Below are 22,824 nucleotides of genomic sequence, written 5' to 3'. Positions count from 1 at the left end.
TTTATGATGACTCAAGTAGTTCATATTTTATTGATACAAGTAGATCAAATTATATCTTACTATATAAAATAACAGTTTAGTGAATTAAACATTCCATACTTTATTGTCAATATTATTTTGTTATTTGAAAATGAACAAATTTAAAATGTAATCAGCTAATTATTAAAATAGATTATGTGTTGGTCTCATTTTAAAAACATAACAGCATCTTTCAGGATTTCAAAATCTAGCATTTTTCATGAGACTTATAATCATAATGTATGTTGTTTAGGTAATAGTGTATATAAGTATACATACATACACTAGTTTAGTTTGCTGATCCTGAGTGGCATAAACACAGGAATAATATTCAAAGTAATTAAACACGCTTAAATATCATAATTACAGATAATGTATCATAATTACAGATAATGTATATAATATCCAGTATAAATAACAGATAAATGTATATATGTATATTTATTTTATTAAAGTATCTCCATATATTTTTACTTAAATATCCTGTTTTGCAAAGTTTTTATATTTGAATGTCCTCATATTGATGAATTATTTTTATCTTATGTTAAAATTCAATTGATAGTTGTTCTACTCTTAATGTGGCTGATATACCAAACAGGCACCCTTACAAATGCCATTTACAATAGGAATTTACTGACTATGCTAGAGTACCATTTGGTTGTATTTATTACTCTCTAATTAACCATGTGACATGCACAATAATAATAAAATGATAAGTTTAAACATATTTTGGGTATTCAGTTTTACCAATAATAATAAAGCTAATCAAAAATTATAAAACATTTTCTCTCAAAATTATGGTTGGTTTATTGATTTCTTTGGGATAATGACAAGGACTTTGTCAATGTGAAAATATAAATTCAAATACTTAACATGAGACAAATTATCTGAAATGACTGCTGGGGTAATTGCAAATTAAAAACCCTTATGTGTATTTATATTTTACTTTTACTATGCTTTTTAAATGACAAATACTGGAATATTCTTTGTGAGTCTGTGAGTATGTGGTCTTTGAATGCAGTTGTGAAATCATTTGAATATACATGGTTATAATATTTTCACCCGAACTTTTAAATTGGCGTAAAGTCCTTATTAATATTCTATTAGATTATATGATTCTCATTAGCATTGAAAAACAAATAAGATGATAATGACCTTCCATTTACTTTATATGTTTCTTTATTCTTGTAAGGCATTAGACTAGTATCATCGAAAGACCTGTTATAGCAATTTAAAATATAAATGCTGTCTATTTAATTAATAAGAGATAACTGTCTATCAAGAATGGCTGCCGAGAATTATAGTTAGTATTATATAAAATAATTAAGACTTATCAGCCTAGCTCAGTTTTGAATGAAATAAGTGAAAGTCAAAGAGATAAGTGTGGTTTAAAAGATGTATGAATGAAAGGGATTTTTTTTTAATAATTGAACAAAGCGTTGTAATGAATGATGTTTCTTAATTAATTGTCAAAAATAAGATGTGAAGGTGACTGCAAGGTGCACTAGCATTATAGTCCCTGACCGGGTGATATCTCAGCCATGAAGTGTTCTTACCAGTATAAACACTTGTTTCCTAGTAGTCACACTGCATTTATGTAAACAAATATTTTAGTAGTATCAATTGTTTCTGGGTTTTTTTTGAGGAAGATTAGCCTGAGCTAACTACCGCCAATCCTCCTCCTTTTGATGAGGAAGACTGGCCCTGAGCTAACATTCATGCCCATCTTCCTTCACTTTATACACAGGACACCTACCACAGCATGGTGTTTGCGAAGTGGTGCCATGTCCTCACCCGTGATCCGAACCGGTGAACCCTGGGCCACTGAAGCAGAAGGTGTGAACTTAACCACTGCGCCACTAGACCAGCCCCCTCAATTGGTTTTAAACTAGCCATTTTGCTGTAAGCCATAATTTTTTGTGAGGCTATATTTAAATAAGGAATAAAATAATATACCAAAAACTGAAGCATTAAATATGATTATTTTCCCACTCAGTAAGTTTTTCATGATGCCTTGAATATAACACACACTTTGTGTTTACATAGACATTCATACGACAAAATAACTAAATTTTCAAAACAGAACATTAAATCAAGCTTGGTTTCTGCAATCCTTTTTTTTTTTTTTTTTTGAGGAAGATTAGCCCTGAGCTAACTGCTGCCAATCCTCTTCTCTTTGCTGAGGAAGACTGGCCCCAAGCTAACATCCGTGCCCATCTACCTCTACCTTATATGTGGGACGCCTACCATAGCATTGCTTGCCAAGCGGTGCCATGTCCACACCCGGGATCTGAACCAATGAACCCCGGGCTACCATAGCATAACATGCGCACTTAACCACTGCACAACTGGGCCAGCCCCTGTGCAATCTTTATAATGGTTACATTGCCAGAGGAAAGGCAAGGAAAATACGTATTATTGGAAAATTCAATATATCCCAATAATGTATGTCTATAAATTTATTCATATATATATATATATATAATATATAAAAGGACCAAAGCAACAAGGTTATAGGATAACAAGAAGGACAAAGAAAAAAACCAAGTGGTGTATTCATTATTCAGCAAATATTTACTGTGTGCCTACTCTATGCCAGGCCTTGTAAAAGTACAGCGAATATAGTGGTTAAAAACAATTGGCAGGGCTGTCCTGGTGGTGTAGTAGTTAAGTTTGCATACTCTGCTTCAGTGGCCCAGGGTTTGGATCCCAGGCATGGATCTACATACTGTTCATCAAGCCATCCTGTGGTGGCATCGTGCAGACAAAAAATAGAGGAAGATTGGCACAGATGTTAGCTCAGGCACAATCTTCTTCAAGCAAAAAGAGGAAGATTGGCAATAGCTGTTAGCTTAGGGCCGATCTTCCTCACAAAAAAAAAAGGAAAGAAAGAAAAAAAAGAATCAATTTCTATCTCCTGGACCTGAGTGCCTAGGTATCTGTGGGGATCTGATGGGGGCCTGAGAAGTTCCATGTCTACGAAGTTTTCAGGCAATGCTGAATCTGCTGGTCTAGGGCCCAGCACGTTGTAAAGTGCTGAAATGGGAGCCTCAGCACATCTGGAAGTCACACTTGAAATGAGGTCCGAAAACTGAGCGGGAGTGAACTAGGGAAAGAGGGGAGGGGTAGATTTCCCATAGGTTTGGGGAGCAATACTCATAGAGTGAATTCTATACAAGGGAGTAGCAAGGAAGTACAAAAAGAAGCTTATGTCAGTAAACTCCACGAAGATAATGCATTTCATTAAAAATTGCTGAAAAAAATTTTTTCACATAAAATATGGAAAATATTTAATAGCTTAGGGTAATTAAAATTGTAAATGAGTTATGGTTTCAATATAAAAATTTTAAGTAATAGCAAATTCTGTTAGTGAAAAGGGAAAAGAAGATTACATAACCAGTATATATGCATAGATTTTAAGGAACACAAACACTTTCAATAAGGAAGGGTGAGGAATGTTAGCCAAAAGTTCATGTTCATGCATTGAAGGGTGGTTAGATGTGTGGCTAGAGAATGAATCAAAGATCATGAGATGAAGGGGGCCTCTGTGACATTTAGGACAAATTCAACTTTAATCTCTAAGGACTGGGCCATATTGAAGAATTGTAAGTAGCTGCATAACATGATAAAATATACATTAAAAAGCTCATTCTAGAGGAGTGACATCAGCATCATGGTGGAGTAAACGCTTCCCTTAGAGTCTCCTCTCTAGGATATAGTGAAAAAGACATTCATCAACCAATAGAGGACATTCATTCAGTACAAAAGATGACTGAGAGATTCACACAGCCACATATCTGAAGGTGGAGGTGATGGACCTCCCTGCCCCCAGATCCAGGAGGCAGGGGAAGGAGGTAAGGGGATTTCCTCTCACTCTCAAGTGGTAGCAATCTAGAGCCTGGGACCTTGTGTGGCAGCTGGCACGGGACCCTGAGAGGAGAAGGGGGAAAGGTCAGCCCTCTGCAGGAACACTTGTGCTCTCAGAGCTGCCTGTGAACCTGGGGTAATGCTCCACACCAAGGCAGCTAAGCAGTCATGTGGGCATCCACACCATACCAAGCAGCCCAACAGGCAGACAGTGAGTGCAGAGTGGGGCCCATGGGGTCACACATGTGAAAGAAAGCACCTCTCGGCACCACCTGGTGCACCAGCTTGACCAGTCAGCCGGAGGAGGGGATCCTTGCCAGAGTGCCTGTGCATATGTGTGTAAAGCCACAGTGGCCAATGGGCAAATGCAGACAGACCCTGTCAGCACAGCTTCCAGTGGACAGGAGCATCTGGCATGGGTCACAGAGGGCTCAGAAAACACATCTCCTGCCCCCTCACCCAGTGGTGGCAGGTGGAAACTGTGACCAGAAACTACCAATATGTGATGGTAAAACCCCACCCCATCAAATAACATGAAGAGGCCTATTAACACTCTAGACCAGAACGAAAATGACAAGTACCCAGAAATCAATCCTCAGGTCACAGGAATTTACAATCTAAATGACAGAGAATTCAAAATAGCTATCATAAAGAAACTCAACAAGTTAAAGAAAACTCAGAAAGACAGTTTAATGATCTCAGGTATAAAATTAATGAACCGAGGGAATTGTTCCCCAAAGAGACTGAAATTATAAAAAAAGAAAACTCAGAAATGTTGGAGATGAAAACCACAATGAATGAAATTAAGAAAAGTCCTGAGTCCTTAAAAAACAGAGCTGATATTCTGGAGCACAGAATCAGTAATTTAGAGGACAGAAATATAGAAATGCTGCAAATGGAGGAGAAAGAGCTAAAACTAAAAAGAAATGAGGAAATTCTCCAAGAAATATCTGACTCAATTAGGAAATGTGACATAAGGCTTAGACGTATTCCAGAGGGAAAAAGGAACAGAGAGCTTGTTCAAAGAAATAATAGCTGAGAACTTCCAAAACCTGTAAAAGGAGCTTGAATCACATGTAAATGAATTAATAGAACTCCTAATTACATCAATGTAAAAGGCCTTCTCCAAGGCATATATTAGTAAAACTGGCAAAGTCAATGACAAAGAAAAAATATTTAGGGCAACAACGTAGAAGAAAATAACCTACAAAGGAACCTGCATCAGGCTTTCAGCAGATTTCTCAGCAGAAACCTTACAGGCCAGGAGAGAGTGGAATGATATATTCAAAATTCTGAAAGACAAACTTTCAGCCAAAAATAATCTATCTAGTGAAACTATCCTTCAGATACGATGGAGAAATAAAGACTTTCCCAGATAAACAAAACCTGAGGGAGTTCATCACCATAAGACCCCCCTACAATCAATGATGGAGGCCCTCATGCTTGAAAAAAAAGGAAAGGTTTACAAAGCCTTGAGCAAGGAGACATCTAGACAAACAAAATCAGAAAATTGCAGCTCTGCATCAGAACAGATTAGCAAACATTTAATTATAACCTTAAAGATAGAGGGAAGGAAAGCATCAAAAATAACTATTGTCTCTTCATTTTAATCATAAACTCACAACACAAAATGTAATAAGTTATGATAACAGTTTATTTAGACAAGGAAGAGGAAAGGGATGGAACTTGCTTAGACTAAGGAAATAAGAGGCTATCAGAAAATGGACTATCTCATCTACAAGATAATTTATAAAAACCTCACAGTAGCCACTAAACAAAAAATCAGAATAGAGACACAAATGATAAATAATGAGAAAACCATTATAGAGAAACACCAAACTGAAATGGCAGTCAGAAATACACAGGATGAGAAACAAGGAAAATACAGAAGGGAAAAACAAGTGATAATATGGCAGTATTAAGCCCTCAAATGTCAACAATCACTCTAAATGTAAATGGATTGAGTTCTTCAATCAAAAGCCACAGAGTGGATTACTGGTTAAATTCAGTGCACTCCACTTCAGTGGCCCAGGGTCATTTCCCGGGAATGGACCTACATGACTCGTAGGCAGCCAAGCTGTGGTGTTCATTCATGTACAAAATAGAGGAAGATTGGCCGAGATGTTAGCTCAGGGCAAATCTTCCTCAGCAAAGATAAAATAAAATAAATCCAGATAATAATATTACAGCATTTATAGAGCTGTTGTTAGAATTAAACTAAAGCACTTGGAAGAATGCTTTGAAAATAAATAATAACTTCCTTTTCCTAATGGGAGGGAACAACTCCTCTCATGGCAACCTGCTGATGTCTTCGGTATTGAGAGATTCACTGGAGAAAACAATGAGTCATAACTCTTCATTTTCTCTGAAGTAAACTACCTGTGCTCACAATTTTTCTCTATACGATTCTCATAAGCATTTTAATCCTCAGAAATGTTAATGAAGGACCAAGTAATTTAGTACAATTTTCTTTACTGGTTGGTGGTTTTAATTCCTTTAAAGTTCTTTTTAAATTCAAGAGAGCTTATGAAAGGTAAACTCCACAGGAATAGTTATGTGGGTGAGAAAAATCAATACGATAATAATATAGATATTATCTGACAGAAAGATAAGAAGCTGTAAGAAATATGTTGCTGATACCTGTATTGAAAAACAGAAGCATAACTTTATAGGGAATAGAGATACTGTTAATGATAATATTTGATGGCACTATTTGTTTTTAATCTTCTGGTCAGGGGTATTTTAAATGCTAAGATTTTTAGACAAACTCTATTATTGTAGAAAATAGTAAAGAGTGATCAAAACAGTTATTTTCAGAAATGACTTTTCTTAAGAGACATATTACTTGGGATATAATTAAATGAGCCGTTTCTTTAGGTGATGCCCACTACATTCAGCCAAGAATAAGGGATGATTTAATTCATTTAACAGCAAGCAGTATTATGTTATGTTAAGGGATCTTTTTTTTTTGATTTGAGACACTGAGGAAATGAGAGCTAATCCACAAACAATCACCTTTCACTATGATTTACTCTTTTCTCTTTGTTTAGCCTCTCCTTAGACTGCTAGGAATTTCTATGAATTGTTAGGTTAAATATGATTAGGTTAAATATCATCAGAAATGAAATCATTTATTAAGGCTTAACAGGTTATAGCTTTATGAAATACTTAAACAGCTACAATAGTCCTTTAAAATGGTTAATGTGATTCTAGCTATTTATTTTAGCAATTAAAGCTATATTTTATGGATAAGTCCAGATGATTATCATTTAGAAATGTCGTAGTTCTGGTTTATAACCAGAATTTTGGTGATTTTTATGTCTTTCTTAACTGATGTATAAACTAAAGTTAATCAGAATTGTGAGAAGAAATGCAAATTAACCGATATTTCTTGTTGTTGTTTCTTTGGATACTGAATTCAAATATCTCTATAAAATGATTTATTGAAATATATTCTTTAATTAACTCAAATAACTTTAATCAGCTTTCTGTATTCTACTTTTTCATTGTTTAAACTTCACAAGCATATCTTACTCCTGTAATCAGAATAATAATGTTTAAAATACTATGATAATGTACAATGCAATAAACTCTACAATTACCAACACATGCAATTGTCACAACAACGCTGTGAGAGCTGCTGTTATATTCTCCATTTTACAGAGAAAATTGATTCATCGACAGGTTAGATTACTTGCCCAAGTTCACACAGCCAGAAAGGGTGAAGTCAGACTAGGGTCCAGGCAGACTGACCTCACAACCATTACACAAATGACACTTTCAACAAAGACATGCACTTAAGCAAATCAAATTTCACACAAACCTCACAAACTGAATTGAAAATGAAGAGGAAAAAGGAAGATTTTTCTAGATTACAGCTTCTATTTTTTTTCCTGAGGTGGCAGCACAAGGGACAATATTAAACTCATAAGTTTACATCATAGTGAATCTGGTGAGGAACACAGGGGTTCAAGTTAATGGGCAGAAAATAAGAAATGTTCTTTACAAGGATGTGCAAATATAAGAGTTCAGGACATTTAAAAGCTGACTTTGCGAAATGAAGGAACTATATAAAAACTGATTTTCACTTAAGGAGTCAATGAAAAAACACCCCAAACATTGTTGCAGAAAAAGAAAAAAAATATAAAGAAAGGGGATAAGAAAGCAAAACAGTAGGTGTTCATCTATAATTTGTCCAAAAGTTTTGTTTCTATAACATTTATTTTTCTTTCTTTTTTTATTCTCAATAGTATTTTGGATCTTTTTCTCCAAAAATTTTTCTTCAGATGGAGGTTCTTATCATTTGTACCTTCATGTCTTAACTTTAACTGCAGTACCTATATGGGTCGCTAGTTAGCTTAACTACATAGCTTAACTACATTAACTATATTGGTTACCAGTCAATTATCATCATAGACGACATACATATAACATAGGGGTAAAAAGGGTGTTAGCTGTAGCAAATATTAATATGAAATGATTGTAGCTAAATGCTTTGGCAATTCAGTTTGCAAATGGCAATGTAAATAAAAGTCATTATTAGTTTGAAAGGTTTAGAAAGCTTCCAAAATAATAATGTTTTATAATTTGTAGATAGCAGAAACTTAAATTTGGAAGGATACTTAGACTTTTTACCCACCCACTTTTCTGATAATGCAAATCCCTCTTTAACATCACCAAAGACTTGAGTTGAGTAGTTATGCTACCAATGCAGTCACCCTCGTTTAGTATTTATCGTAATCACTAGAAACTGCTTTCTTATATTGTACCAATATCTCAGAACTATCTTAAAGTTTAGCTGTATTTCCAGGACTTTGGCATCTTTTGCCTTTCTAAGAGCTGAAATACAGACCAGAAAAATGTCTTTACAAATAACTGAGTAATAAGCTGCGTAAAAGAAATGTGAGACCTTAAATGACCACAGGAAGTTGAGTTGCTCCGCCAGTTGAAACAACCTGGGCTGTTATCTGGAGACAAATAACCTTCTGTCTTAATTAATGTACTACAGATGGCCCCCAACTTAAGAAGTTTCAATTTATGATTTTTCAACTCTACAATGGTATAAAAGCAATACACATTCAATAGAAACCATAGTTCAAAGTTTGATCTTTTCCGGGGCTAGCAATATGCAGTATGATGCTCCTCGTGATGGGCAGGGACAGCGAGCCACAGCTCCCAGGCAGCCCCGCCATCACGAGGGTGAACAAGCGATATCCATAGAACCATTCTGTATCCATCTAACCATTCTGTTTTTCACTTTCAGTACAGTATTCAATAAATTACATTGGATCTTCAATAGTTTATTATAAAACAGGCTTTGTGTTAGGTGACTGTGCCCATCTGTAGGCTAATGTAAGTGTTCTGAGCATGTTTAAGGTAGGCTGGGCTAAGCTATGATGTTCAGTAGATTAACTGTATTAAGTGCATTTTAGACTTATGACATTTTCAACTTATGATGGGCCTCTCAGGACATGATCCCACCATAAGTCGAGGAAGATCCATATATTTTCATTCTCTGTGCTACAGCCTGTTAACATTACCATAACCTGGAATATTCACTGTTTCCTTAAATATTCTGTATGTCATAAAAATTATTTACAGTGATCATTTTTACTGACTGTGTAGTATTCTACCCTATAAAATTAAGATGCATTAATTTTCCACTCCCCTATTCTTAAAGACTTAGATTGTTTTGCAAAACTTTGCTCTTATCACAATACATGGAAAACAATATTTCCTGAAGACTGAGCCTTAGAGGAAGGAAATAAAAGCTTTAAGACATTTGATACATGTGGCAGTTTTTAAGCTATCATGTATCAGCTCCAAATTTCTCTTTATTGATATTTTGATTCCTGGTGCTAAGCCTCAGACTCTGCAAGCCGCATTTCAGCTTTAATAGCTACTCACTCTTAAATTTTGCCAAAAGGAACACTAGAGGGAGAGAGGAAGAGGAAGAAGGAGATGCTCCTCATTTCTTATTCCTGTCAGCATGGCCTTAGACAAAACCCATCACAATGGCTTCATCACTTTATTCTCATCTCCTTTTCTGAGATTGTTTTATTGTTTGACACTCACAGAACCAGCTCATTGTTTCCCTCAAAGGAATCATCCCCAGTAAGATAGTTTTCCTCTAATTAGGGACCCCAAATGCCTCCATATTCTAATTATGCAACCCAGGACGTATTGTTTCAAGGGTCACCCTGTTAAGGTTGTTTTTCTGTTTGCTTTCACATCCATTTCCAGCCTGTCTCTGCCCTGCTTTGTATTGCAAGCAATTTCCTTTCTGAGACTTCCTTTTTGTTTGGATTCTGGGAAGTATTCTCAAAAGACTTACGTAGAGGAAAATATTAGTGGCCATGATTTTGCTCCCCACCTCTCTCTGCTTTGGGTGGCATCTTCAGGAGTTCCAGCTTTCCCCCATGAATTTAGACCTATCTAGGCTAGCACACCTTAGTTTCAATTTTGAATGCCCTGACTCATAGGCTCTAGTGACATCATCTTCTGCCTTGGTTGCTCCAGTCCTCTTTATTACATCATCATCCCCTGTTTGGCTTCTCTGCTGTGAAGACAACTGTATAGTCAATTTCCTATTTTAAGTTGTCTCTATTTGAAGGAAGATATTCTCAGACTAGACACTGATTAATCATAATCAAAGCAGGAGAGATGGCTGGAGGATCACACAGGATTTTTTAAGTTCCAGGCTTGGAAGTAACATATATTATTTCTTTCACACTCCAATTGTAACATAGCCCCACACTGACTATGGGAGAGGATGGCTCACTTCACATGTGTCAGAAAGAAGAAAACAGTGTGGCGAGCATAAAGCACTGTATGTCATATGTAGTAAACCCCCAAGAAGTATTTTCAACTGACAGGTACTTGTAATATGGAGTTATTAGTTAATACCATTAAAGTTAGTTCTGCTATAGCACACACTGCTAAGATTCACCACGCAACGAAAAGTTGCACAATAAAAAACACAGGGCTTATGGGGACAATGGAGTCAGGGCCACAATATTCAAAAACTTTGTCAGAAACACAAATAAAATAAAAATTAGAAAACTAACAGAAAGAGTTTTCACCTGCTAAATGGCTAACAAATAAATCAATACTATAATAAATATGGCACTTCACCTTGAAAAAAACCTGAAGTTTGCTTGTGAAACTGAGTGTTGGAAGAGTTGCAGCTTGAATTACAGTCAAGTGATGGATGGTGGGTTCTCTGAAATCGGATGGAAAGTTTACACACCTTATAGGTGTGGGTAGATGTGGTTCATTATATATGCAATTCAATAGTTGGTGGATGTTTGAAGACGGCGTTTCCGTGTTCAAATTTTGTGTACTCAGTTGGATGCAGTTCGCAGTGTTCACCTAGTTTCTCATGGATGGAATAATGCATAAACAAATGCAAAATTTGCATTATGTAAAAATTGTCCCTTAATATATCAATCATGTTGGAACACATTTGTGTTTACAAAACAAGCTTGATAACAGAACTTACTGTATTTCATATTGGCTAAATCACTATTTTTTGCATTGTCATAGAGAAACAGAGGACTTATAACTACATCTACAGATACCACAAATATCTTCCTCATCACAAACACCCAATCAAGGATCACCTCAGCCTACCGATGAGAATTTGTAGAGGCAATTGTGTGGAGGATTACAAATACTATAGCAAAGGATGAAGGAAAATAAATTGCATAGTTTATCTAGAAAACTATGTAATTTTAATAGCTGTTATTGCACACATGTATCAAATAAAGTAGTAATAACTCTGTAGCAATTTGAATTTATTTGAAAAAATGGAAAGGCTTGCCCATTTCAACTCAGCAAAGGCAATAATCTAAGAAGAAAAAGAGACTCATTATTCACAAAAGAACCTATAAAAATTCCTTTAAATATAATTTGGTTAAAGGAAGAGATTATACCTGCAATATTAAAGGAGAAGTTGATTATCTGATCTTAAGTAATGTAAACTCTTAAGTTTATATCTAAATTTCTGAGCCACAGAAAGCTTTATTCAGCACTTATAGTAAATTCTTTGAAACTACAAAGAACGCTCTGAAAAAAAGGGCACTGCAAAATAACATTTGAATCATCTTTGAAGTTTAAAGTGTTTACCTTTTAAAATTAAGATTCAAAACTTACAATTATTTCAACAGCAATCCTCTTACTGTTTGTTACACTCTTACTAACTCTTAATCTCCATTTCTATAATTAGTAAAAGGTAAACTATAGTTTTCAATTACTAGCAATAAATTTTCTTAGAAATTGCATGAAAAAAACTGAAATTAATGTAATGTTTGGAAAAGTTAAAAAAGTTAAAACTATTAAAACCATCTAAAATAATGAAAGTGCATCTTTCTTGGGAATTTCTAATTGGGAAGGATTTCATTATATCTATATAATAAATAATCTGTACCTCCCTCCATATCCATTCCAGAAAATTCTTGGTGTCTCACTTTAACATTTTATTTTAATATTTCCAAACTGTACTTATAATTTGCTTACAAAATAAAGATTGTAAGCTATTAAAAAATATAATTGGGGGGCCGGCCCTGTGGCTGAGTAGTTAAGTTCGCGCGCTCTGCTGCAGGCAGCCCAGTGTTTCGTCAGTTCGAATCCTGGGCGCAGACATGACACTGCTCATTGAGCCACGCTGAGGCGGTGTTCCACATGCCACAACTAGAAGGACTCACAACTAAGAATATACAACTATGTACCAGGGGGCTTTGGGGAGAAAAAGGAAAAAATAATAAAATCTTAAAAAAAGTATAAGTTAATAAAAAAAAAAAATATATATATATATATATATATAATTGGATGATGAGTCTAAGTAATATTACCAGGAAAGTTGAAGCTGAACAAGCTGGGTCAAGTTCCATTCCAAATTTTATTAAATCCATCTCAGAGGGAGAACAGTTGTCCACTTCCCTCTTTTGCACACTTTACATCTGGAAGTATGAACATACACATATAAAAATAGACACACAAACACAAATCAGACTCCAGGGACCACCCTATCAATAGGTCCAGTCTCCTCAATAGTCAGTATAAGGAAATATTTAATGTTTCCAGGCTATTTTCTTTTCTTTTCTTTTGCCTGAGCTAACATCGATTGCCAACATGGGGGATCCTCTTTTTGTATGTGGGTCGCCACCACAGCATGGCCACTGACAGACAAGTGGTGTAGGTCCATATGCCCAGGAACCAAACCAAGACCACTGAAGCGGAGTGTGCTGAACTTAACCACTAGACCACCAGGGCTGGTCCTCAGGCTATCTATCTTCTCAAGCTGCACGTTCTCCCCACAATTCTCCACTGTTTTAAAGTCTGTTCTGAGCAATGGTGACCAAAAACTATAGAGGAAGTAACCAAAACCCTATTTAGAAAAACTAAATAAAATATTTGTAATGAAAGTTAATGATGGAACGCAATAATTAAGAGTATTTTCCTTCATATGCCCATATATTTTGGATTTGCAAATTATCTGGCAACAAGAAAATAAGAAAAATGGTTTGGATATATTTTAAAACAGACTAAGGAAGTCTTGAAGAAGCAAAATACAATCTTTGATAATATTAATAGATATTTAGTATTCTTGAGTCTATATTTCACTAGCTTAACAATCATATTGCTACAGTAACCAGTACAAGGATTCTCAAATTAATTCATAATTAATCTATATGTGTGGGGGAAGTAATCTTTATCTTTTATTCCTATTGCCTGCTAGAGCCTCTGGCACTTTGTGGGAGATGAATGTTTATGAATGTTTATTGAATGTTAATGAATATTTATTGAATAAATGAATGACAAGAGCAACTGTGCATGATTGATTACATAATGCAGTAAGGTGAGAAGGCTTAGGTGACACTTTAAGAAAGACATCTAGAGGAGAAATGAGGAGAAGAGCTCTTGCTACAGCTTGAGAACACTGCATAACAGCACCTAGGACAGGGTCTCAAACAGGAGGCTCAGGTAATTAGTGTTGATTGAACTCAGAGCTTTGTTCTTTTATTCCATTTGATTGCCTGTGGGACAACACAATATCTCTTTCCTGGTGTGTGACTGTGTGCACACATTCATGCATGCGCGTGTGAAAGGGATGAATAATAGAATCATAGCCCCAGCTCTGTGTGTGCATAGAAAGCAATGCAGCAATTTGCTGGAAGGAAACACTCATAATTATTTTTTTTCTGTATTGACATTCTGTCTCCAAACTAATGATTTGTTTATTGAACAAGGACACATAAGAGACATAAATTGTGGTTATGTTGTATCTTTGCTACAAAGGATAATTTTTAAAATATCTCTGCAGTGTTAAATCTAAGGATGCAGGGCTCTTGAATATTAAATATCATCTTGCTATCCAGAAAGAGACCAATGAATGATTAGTGATCTGTTTATACAACAGAAATAGCTAGTCTACTCCATGTAAAATTTAAGACACATTGAAAGCCTAAAAATGTATTCCATATTTTTTGCCTGACATACATTCAGTTATAAAAATAGTCACAAAATTGCAATTATTGTTCCAAAGTTCATTGACAATGATCCAGGGGCTTGTCCTTTACACAGGCTTCCACATTGCAATCAGCATCCTGGGGGCTGCAATCAGGAAGACGTTAGTGCTCTCCAAGTTGACGCTTTGGATTATTTCAACTCTAAAAGCCTAAGTCTGAAGTTATTGCAAGCACCAGGTACAGCACCCACTGACTGTGACTACAAGGTAAATTTCCTTATGTGTGTGAGAAAGATAAACAACTTCTGGAACTGAGTTCATCTTAACATTGTAATCCAAACCTGGAATATAGCCTCAAACTTAAAAGTCAAAATGTAGTTCACTGCACCGCTTTGTTTACCTACTGTCAAATAAGATTATATATTTTGACGTTTATTTATTTATCCATTGCTGCATCACTTTATTGCAATTAAATTATAATAATTCCTTGGTATATAAAGAGCTTCACATGTGTGTCTCTGTGTGCGTCTGTATGTGTATAAGTTCTCTAATAGTCACCTCTACCTTGACAGGAAATTAGGGGAGGCATTCTTATCCCCATTTTACATGAGAGAAAACTGAAGCTCAGGATTATGAAGTGACTTAACTGGGGCACATGGGGAGTATACCGTGGAGCAGAATGCAGCTCTCTCATCTGAATCTGGGTTCCATGTTTGCTCCTCTATAAACTTGTACTTCAGAGCTCACTAGTGATTTTTTTCTTTTAGATGTTTTCTGGAATCAAAGAAAATACAGTATTGCATCCCATTCAAGTAACTGCTCCTTTAAACTGAAACACTGGAAGTAAATTAAGAACCAGAATTTTTATTCGAATTTGGGGGACTTTTCTTAACCCACATAGTTTTCCATGTTCCCACACAAAAGACTATTTAATTACTAAAAGCAAATCAAGTGCTTTATTTCATAGATTTCAAAAATCAGGTAACTATGCAGGATCCGTGTTTCAGTTAGCCATAATAGATTATTCATTCTTGGGGTAACCTCATTCCTTGTAATATATAAATATCTTATGGGACAAGTCAGTCTCAGTCTCATTACTCTGTTTTGCTATGATCTAAAAATGGTTTAATAGGATGTGGTAGTCACGATTCCATGGAAGTTAATTAATTTTTAATCAAGACTATTAGCTTAAGTATAGATTTTTTTCATCTCTCTAAAGTTTTCATGTAAATAAATTCTCCAAAATGTTCTTTTTTTAAAGCTTGTATTTTGCTTTGGAGGTTAAAAATACATTCATGATTAATCTAGGAGGAATTGTACGTATCAGTATACTTTATTGGCAAGATATGCTACTGAGAATAAGGGGATGTTGCATAATCAACATAAGCTTTACTGACAGAGAGGGCTGAATTTGTCTAAACACTGTGGCCACTGACAACGTTTTTCAGTTGAATCCTGTCTTGAACATGATTTATCATCTATAAAGGGATCACAGGAGCCACCCAGTTGTTTCCAGTAAGACTGAACGTATTTACTATTTATAAAAGTGGCTTCAAAAAAGGTCAAACATATTTGTCCTATTCTACTCGGAAAATGTGATGGACATTGTTCATTTGAATAACTGTGAGGGCCAGTTTGGAAGTTTGTTTTCGATTCCTGGTAAATTTTTTAAAATCCAAAAGGAAGATGCTTTCAGTAATTTAGATCCTGATGTTATTGCATTAACTGAACAAAACTTAACATTTCACAATCTTGCACATACAGGGAACGCAGCAAATACTGACTGAATGAATGAATCAGAATCTTACAATGAGTAATTTTGCTTTTGTATGAGTAATAGAAATAACTGAAGGCTCCAGTTGAAACACATGATATAATGCCTATTAAAAAAATAAATGTCCAGAAAAGTAGAAAATATCACCTGTTTTAGGTTCTAAAAATATGACCTCTCTCTCACATATGTCCCAATATTTACCAGTTGCTGTGGGTGATTCTATGACTTTTCAAATACAAAAGGAAATTAAATCGCATGGTTTATTTGGAATGAGAATAATTAGGTATAGATCAATCTCAGTTGTGTATTTCACGTAATTCATGTTAACAGAATGACATTAAATTGCTACATTATTTAAATTGTACTTTTAAATACAAATTTACATATTAAATATGCATTCATTTTTGACTGTAGGCATATTGGTTATCATAAGTGGTTTATATTTGAATACTTAACACATGATTTAAAGAATTCCATTTTACTAGTCAGGATGCTAGCAAACTATAGTATGGATCATTTTATTCAAGGTTTATTTATAAATCTGAGAATATTTTCTCACATATGATTGAAAATCATTAGAAGAAATCTGACACAGAGGTATAATTGAATACTCCTGAAAAAAGCCCCTAGCTTTTGAACAAAGGAAGAAAATATAAGGCCAAAAGTTCAATATTTCTAGAATAAGAGAATACAAAAAAGTTTTTCAGCTCACAAGAAAAATGTAAAACCTTTCACTCTAATGACTCCCATGATGGGCATGGTAATAAAAAGGTTTTGTCAAGAATAGCAAACAAAAAAGTCATGTGGGCAGCCTTGAGTGTATTCCATGAGTTCCCAGAGAGGGAAAGAAGAGTCAATCCATCTAAGTCTCTTTTCTTTTTTTTTCCTTTTTCTCCCCAAACCCCCCAGTACATAGTTGTATATTCTTAGTTATGTGTCCTTCTAGTTGTGGCATGTGGGACGCTGCCTCAGCGTGGCTCAATGAGCAGTGCCATGTCCGCGCCCAGGATTTGAACCAACGAAACACTGGGCCGCCTCAGCGGAGCATGAGAACTTAACCACTCGGCCACGGGGCTGGCCCCCATCTAAGTCTTTAAGGTGCTGGTTCAGTGACCCATTTTCATCTTCCTCAGATGAACATGGGCCCTGTCTAGGCAAGCAGTTTCTAGTCTTGTCTGCTTCAGGTCTCTTAGTCAGGGATGCCTTATGGATATCCACATGGAATCTTTCTTCTGTCCGTGGCAAGTGAGAACATTTTTAAATACTGCAGCTTCTTCATCTCAGATAAATTTTATCTATATCTGCTTATGTATACCTGTCTTATTCAACTCAGGGACTATTTTATCAGTTCCTTAAAGAGCTGTATTCATTTGGGAACCAGAAACTCCAACCTATATTCCAGAACTGGTCACATTCTTGATAATGAGACTATATGGTGAAATGATTGACGTGGACCCATATTTTAAATTATGGAAGACTTCTGAAAATATGCTATTTGTCTCATCTATTTTCCTAAGAATATTATTACCATTTTTTAATTTTGCACATTGAGGTCAAAGACTTGCTATTGTTTAGTTTATAGCTCACTGCGTCATAATTTAGCAGATATATAGAAGAATAAAATCTATGATAGTAATCCTGGGAATCCAAGGGTCAAGAAAGAAGTGGTTTTCCATATTGTAGATGTCTAATTTGACTCAGTAAATAACAAAATACTTCCAATAGTTTGAAAATGATCTTTAAAAAAACTAGATGGAGTGACATCAGCAACATGGTGGAGTGAGCTGTCCCCTGTTTCCCTCCCCCTTTTGAACTAAAACTAAACGGACATTCATTGACCAATGGAGGAAGCCCACACAGCACAACAGGACGTCTGAGAGGCACAGGCAGCTATACATCTGAGGGAGAATTGACTCGCCCTCTGGGAAGTGGTGGAGATAGGTGAGACTCCCTGCCCTCCCCCAGTAGCCCTGTGCATGCACAGGAATGCTTGCCAGCCTGGCATGAGTGCCCTTAAAGTGGGAATATGCATAGGGGTGACTGTAGGAAGAGATAGCAGTAGCCCTTAGTCCACTCATGATTCCTTTCCCAGTGAGGGAGAGCCGACTGTGCCCCTGCTCCCGCTAGGATCCTGGTCTAGCAAGGAAGCCCCACCCACCAAGCACAGTGGGCCAGTGAGACCAAGAGCAGAGACAACAGCAGAGACACACCCTGGGGCAAGAGCACTCCAGACCCACAGGAGCGCCCATAGTACCCATCAGCCCTGATAAAGGGAATATGCCCCAGGGCAAGTGAAGGAAGAGGTGGTGGCAGTCCTTAGCCCAAATGTAATTGCCTTCCCCCTCCCCCAGGAGAGCCCCCCATGCCCCTGCAGCCCCAAGGAGTGGCCCTAGCTCATCCTGATGAGGAAGCTCCAGCCCCCATGCACAGTGGCCAGTGGGAACAAAAGCAGACACAGCAGCAGATCTACACACTGGGGCAAGTGAACTCCAGGCCCACGTGAGTGTCCATAGTACTGCTGAGCCCAAAAAGAGGGAATGTGCACCAGGTGACTGTAGGAAGAGGCCCCGTTAGCCCCAAGGAGCGGCCCTAGTTTGGTCCTGGTGAGGAAGCCCCACACACCAAGCACAGTGGCTGGTGGGACCGCAAGCAGAGACAGAAGCAGGTGCACATGCTGGGGCAAGATCACTCCAGGCCCATGTAAGTGCACATAGTACCTCTGAGCCCTGAAAGAAGGAATATGCCCTGGGGAGACTGTAGGAAGAAGCGGTGGCAGCCCTTAGTCTGCTGGTGATCACTTCCCTGGGGGGGTGGAGCCCATCGTGCCCCTGCGGCCCCCAGGAGTGGCCCTAGCTTTGTCCTGGGAGGGAGCCCCACCCACCAAGCACAGTCCCCCTAAGCCTCTGAACACTCTCCAGGCCAGCCGCATATTCTAGTCTCCAGCCCTACTCTCCAATACTTTCTCCCTTTTGCCCATTTAGAATCATCCTTTTTAATATTCCTGAAGAGAATGTGTTACAGATGTGAGAAATGGAAAATGTTGAGGCAATATAAAGATTGAGAACTACCCCTTAGATATAAAATGCTATATACTTAAGGAAGATCGGATAGAGAAAAACTAATTCTAAAAATCAAATCTATTTGCATGAGAAGTTCAACTTGCCTGAGTCTTCAGTGAACTTGGAGAAGCCTGAGGTGTCAATATTATCTACAGTATTTACATACAGCCATCAAGTGCTTTAAACAAAATACTGCTTCTTTGGGTTTCCTACCCTTATCAATCAGCTGCATCTAGTAGGCAATCAAACAGTCATCTGGAGAGAGCAGCTCCCCAGTGTTTGCAGGACTGAGGCGATGTGAACAATGAACCATTTTGACAGGCATAAGGCTGCTGCGGGATTTGTTTTCAAGTGACGGTATTAGAGGGAGCTGAGCATTTCGAGTGTGTAAAGGCAGTGTTAGTAAAACCCTAAGCAAAACCATAAATGCTCAGCTAGCAGAGGAAATGCCACATATAAGGCATTATAAATATTCATTAACATCAAGGAATGCAGGAATAAATGCTTTGAGAATGTAGAACAAATTTCAACTGAGGGCCATAACTGTATTGCACTCACACACACACACACACACATATACACATATAATTTATCATTATATAAAATTTATAATTATATATAATTTATAATTTTATATATATATATCAGAGGGCTTTTCAAAGCTGTTTATATGACCTATTTGCATTTATTTTAATTTTCTGAGGCAAACCTCATGTACAGCTTCTACATAGGGAAGGATTGGGACCATAAAGCCCTTATCTCTTAAGACTTAAGTTACTCCTGCTACGGATGAATGCTTCACAAACTAAGAATGACAGTCTCCTGTGGGTCTTTTGCAAGCACAGGTGTGCCGATGGCAAAGCCTGCCCGTCAGTACATTTCGGTGGACTCCAGGGCCTGTGCATATATTTGTGTACCTGAATATTCCCAGTAGGAAGCACTTTTATTTTTTTCTCACAAGAACAGCCTGTGGGTCTTGTCACCATTATAACAGTTTCTCTACAATTCTCATTCAGTGCAAATCCTTAGTTACATTAGACTCAGAGGAAGAATTAGGAAATCATTGGTTTTTTTAGAAAAGAGTAAGAAATTTGAGAGACTCAAGTGGGGAAATATAGTGAGAAAAAAAGCTGAAGAAGGAAAAGAAGCAAGGGCCAAGAAATGCAGATACAACAAATAGTGATTGTTGTGAGTAAATTATTGTAAATAAAAATTCTAACTGCTAGTAGAGATCAGAAAGGATGAGAAATAAGCTAAAATATTAAAATGCTTAACTAAGCTGTGCATGTTTTGAGAAATAATTAGTTAGCAATGTGCGAAATGTATGTATTTTAAAAGTTGGCTAAGTGTCTCTGTGAAGGAAGGACATTATTCTTAGGAGAAAGCAATCTCCAGTACTGTCACTTGGAGAAGAGTGGAGTCCCCTTGTAGGCATCAGATGAACAAAAATGAGGTATAAGAAGGTCCATATTTCTCTGCATAACAATAGACTTTTTGTGGAACATTCTGGAAGATGTTGAAAACATGGAAACAAGAAAAAGTGGCCTAAAGAGTGAAAGAGAGGGGACTCCTTTGAAATACAATGGCAGTTTAACTATCCTATGACAACAATTAATGAAGAACTTGCAATATTTAATTTCCTGCTTCAAGTTGATTACTCTCTGCAAGCTGGTAATTACCTCCGACATTTCCCTCAACCTTCAGACAATTCTGGTTCCCCTAGAATCCTGTGTTAGCAGTGTTTCGGGCAATGATGAAGTGGGGACTCTGTTCTCCAGCAGAAGTAGAGAGAAGATAGCAGCCCTTAGAGCTGAAATTGGGAGTTAGGACATGGCAAACAAAGGATAAGTTTCTTCCTGCCTCTTCTTTTCACATCAGGAAGCTTCAGAAGACTAGGGACAACACTTTTCTTCCCACACTTCCTGGGATGGCAGCTTGAGCCATTTATTTGGATTGAAAGCAAAGGCTCATCCCAAAAAGTTGGAAGAGTTAGGCACATAAGACCAAAGAAAAGGAAAATGAGAGAGAGAGAAAAAAAGAATAGAAAAAATAAATATTCTCAAAAATCACAATTTCATTATACTTTTCTGATTCAAATGTTCAACCTTTCTAAATCCAATATGTGAAAAACAGGAAAAGTTTTGAAAAATGAAGTAATGATGGTAATAACATAAAATGAGAGTTAATATTAGAAACTGGTGTTATTTGGTAAACCACCCTTGCCAAGTCATACTTTATTTCTATAAAAATAAATAGTGTTGCCTTCTGTACATCACACAATGCATTAATCATTACGGAAGATACAAAGATGAGTAAGAGAAGTTCTCAAGGAGTTTGCATTCTAGGAATTCAATTTTCAATTTTATACATATAAAACATATTTTTGTTCCTTAGGAATAATGCTGTTTGTGACCTTGCAACTTATTAATGATTTTTTAATGATGTCCCCAATACTTTTTTTTTTTAAGGAAGATTAGCCCTGAGCTAACTGCTGCCATTCCTCCTCTTCTTGCTGAGGAAGACTGGCCCTGAGCTAACATCTGCGCCCATCTTCCTCTACTTTCTATGTGGGATGCCTACAGTGCTTGGCTTGCCAAGCAGTGTCATGTCCGCACCTGGGATCAGAAGTGGCGAACCCTGGGCCACCAAAGCGGAACGTGCACACTTAACTGCTGTGCCACCAGGCTGACCCCCTACTTAGGTTTCTAACAGCAGTTACATACTAACTTTCTGGCAATCAATTGAGAGCAGTCTTAAATTAGAAGGTTATGTGACTGATAGAAATATATAAATAAAAAAGATGTTTATAGAAGACCAAAGATCAGGCACATGTTATACAGTATAATAAAAATAACATTAATTACAAAACATCAAAAGGCACAATGAGAATAAATCATTTTTTTCTACAGAACTTTTATAGACTTAATTTTGTAGTCAGTTAGATAATATATCCCCTCAAAAAAGATAATTAGAATCATAGCTCCACATGTAAGGTACTGTGTGGGACCCAGTGTGGAGGCCAATGATTACATGATTGTGTTCATGCCCTAAAGGAGCTCTCAAAGTAGGGAAGAATTAAAACCTGAGCAAAAGGAGTATTCGCTATGTTTTACAAGGTCCACAAAGAAGGAGCTCAAAGATCAGAGAGATTAGTTCTGACTAAAGAGTACAGGAAACCAACCATTGTAGCAGACATTTGCCTGGGCAGGATAAGCCAGGATAGCGGGTAACAGCCTAAGCAGAAAAATTAGGCACAAGTCATGCTTGGCTGAGATATAGAGGTTGGTGGGAGATAGATAGATGGATAGATAGATAGACAGACAGATAGATAAAAATGATATTGTCCTAAAGCAGTCTAGATTTAATTTTAAATATCTAAGATATTTGATTAGGGGAAAAATTTAAGGAGTCAATGGGATTGCTGTACATTTCATCCTGGGGCAGGGGAAGAAATAGCATCTTAGAATAAATTTAATGGGTTGGAGGAAAAATTGAATTCCATTGGTGATGCCTAATCAGGTCTAAAGACAAAACAAGACAATTGTAACATTTTCTATCATCCATCTATTCAATATTCAACATTTAATTTTCATGTAGTTAATATATTTACCAGGCTGTTGGCTAACGACTGGAGACAC

The 22,824-nt window shown here is 36.7% G+C and overlaps 1 protein-coding gene across 9 annotated transcripts in view; it reads right to left on the bottom strand.

Moving 5' to 3' along the window:
* Positions 1–22,824, bottom strand: part of CDH18 (cadherin 18) — a 905,084-nt gene that overhangs the window by 179,953 nt on the left and 702,307 nt on the right. The window contains exon 1 of one of the 9 annotated variants that reach the window (XM_070587167.1): positions 10,220–10,407. The exons of the other annotated variants lie outside the window; for them this stretch is intronic. The gene's annotated coding sequence lies outside the window, so the exon portion shown is untranslated. Of the gene's footprint in view, positions 1–10,219; positions 10,408–22,824 lie in introns of those variants that run through there. 9 annotated transcript variants of the gene reach the window in all.

The sequence above is a fragment of the Equus przewalskii genome, chromosome 20 (assembly GCF_037783145.1).
Source record: "Equus przewalskii isolate Varuska chromosome 20, EquPr2, whole genome shotgun sequence".
Taxonomy (NCBI): Eukaryota; Metazoa; Chordata; class Mammalia; order Perissodactyla; family Equidae; genus Equus; species Equus przewalskii.
This window is presented reverse-complemented; position numbering and strand designations above follow the sequence as displayed.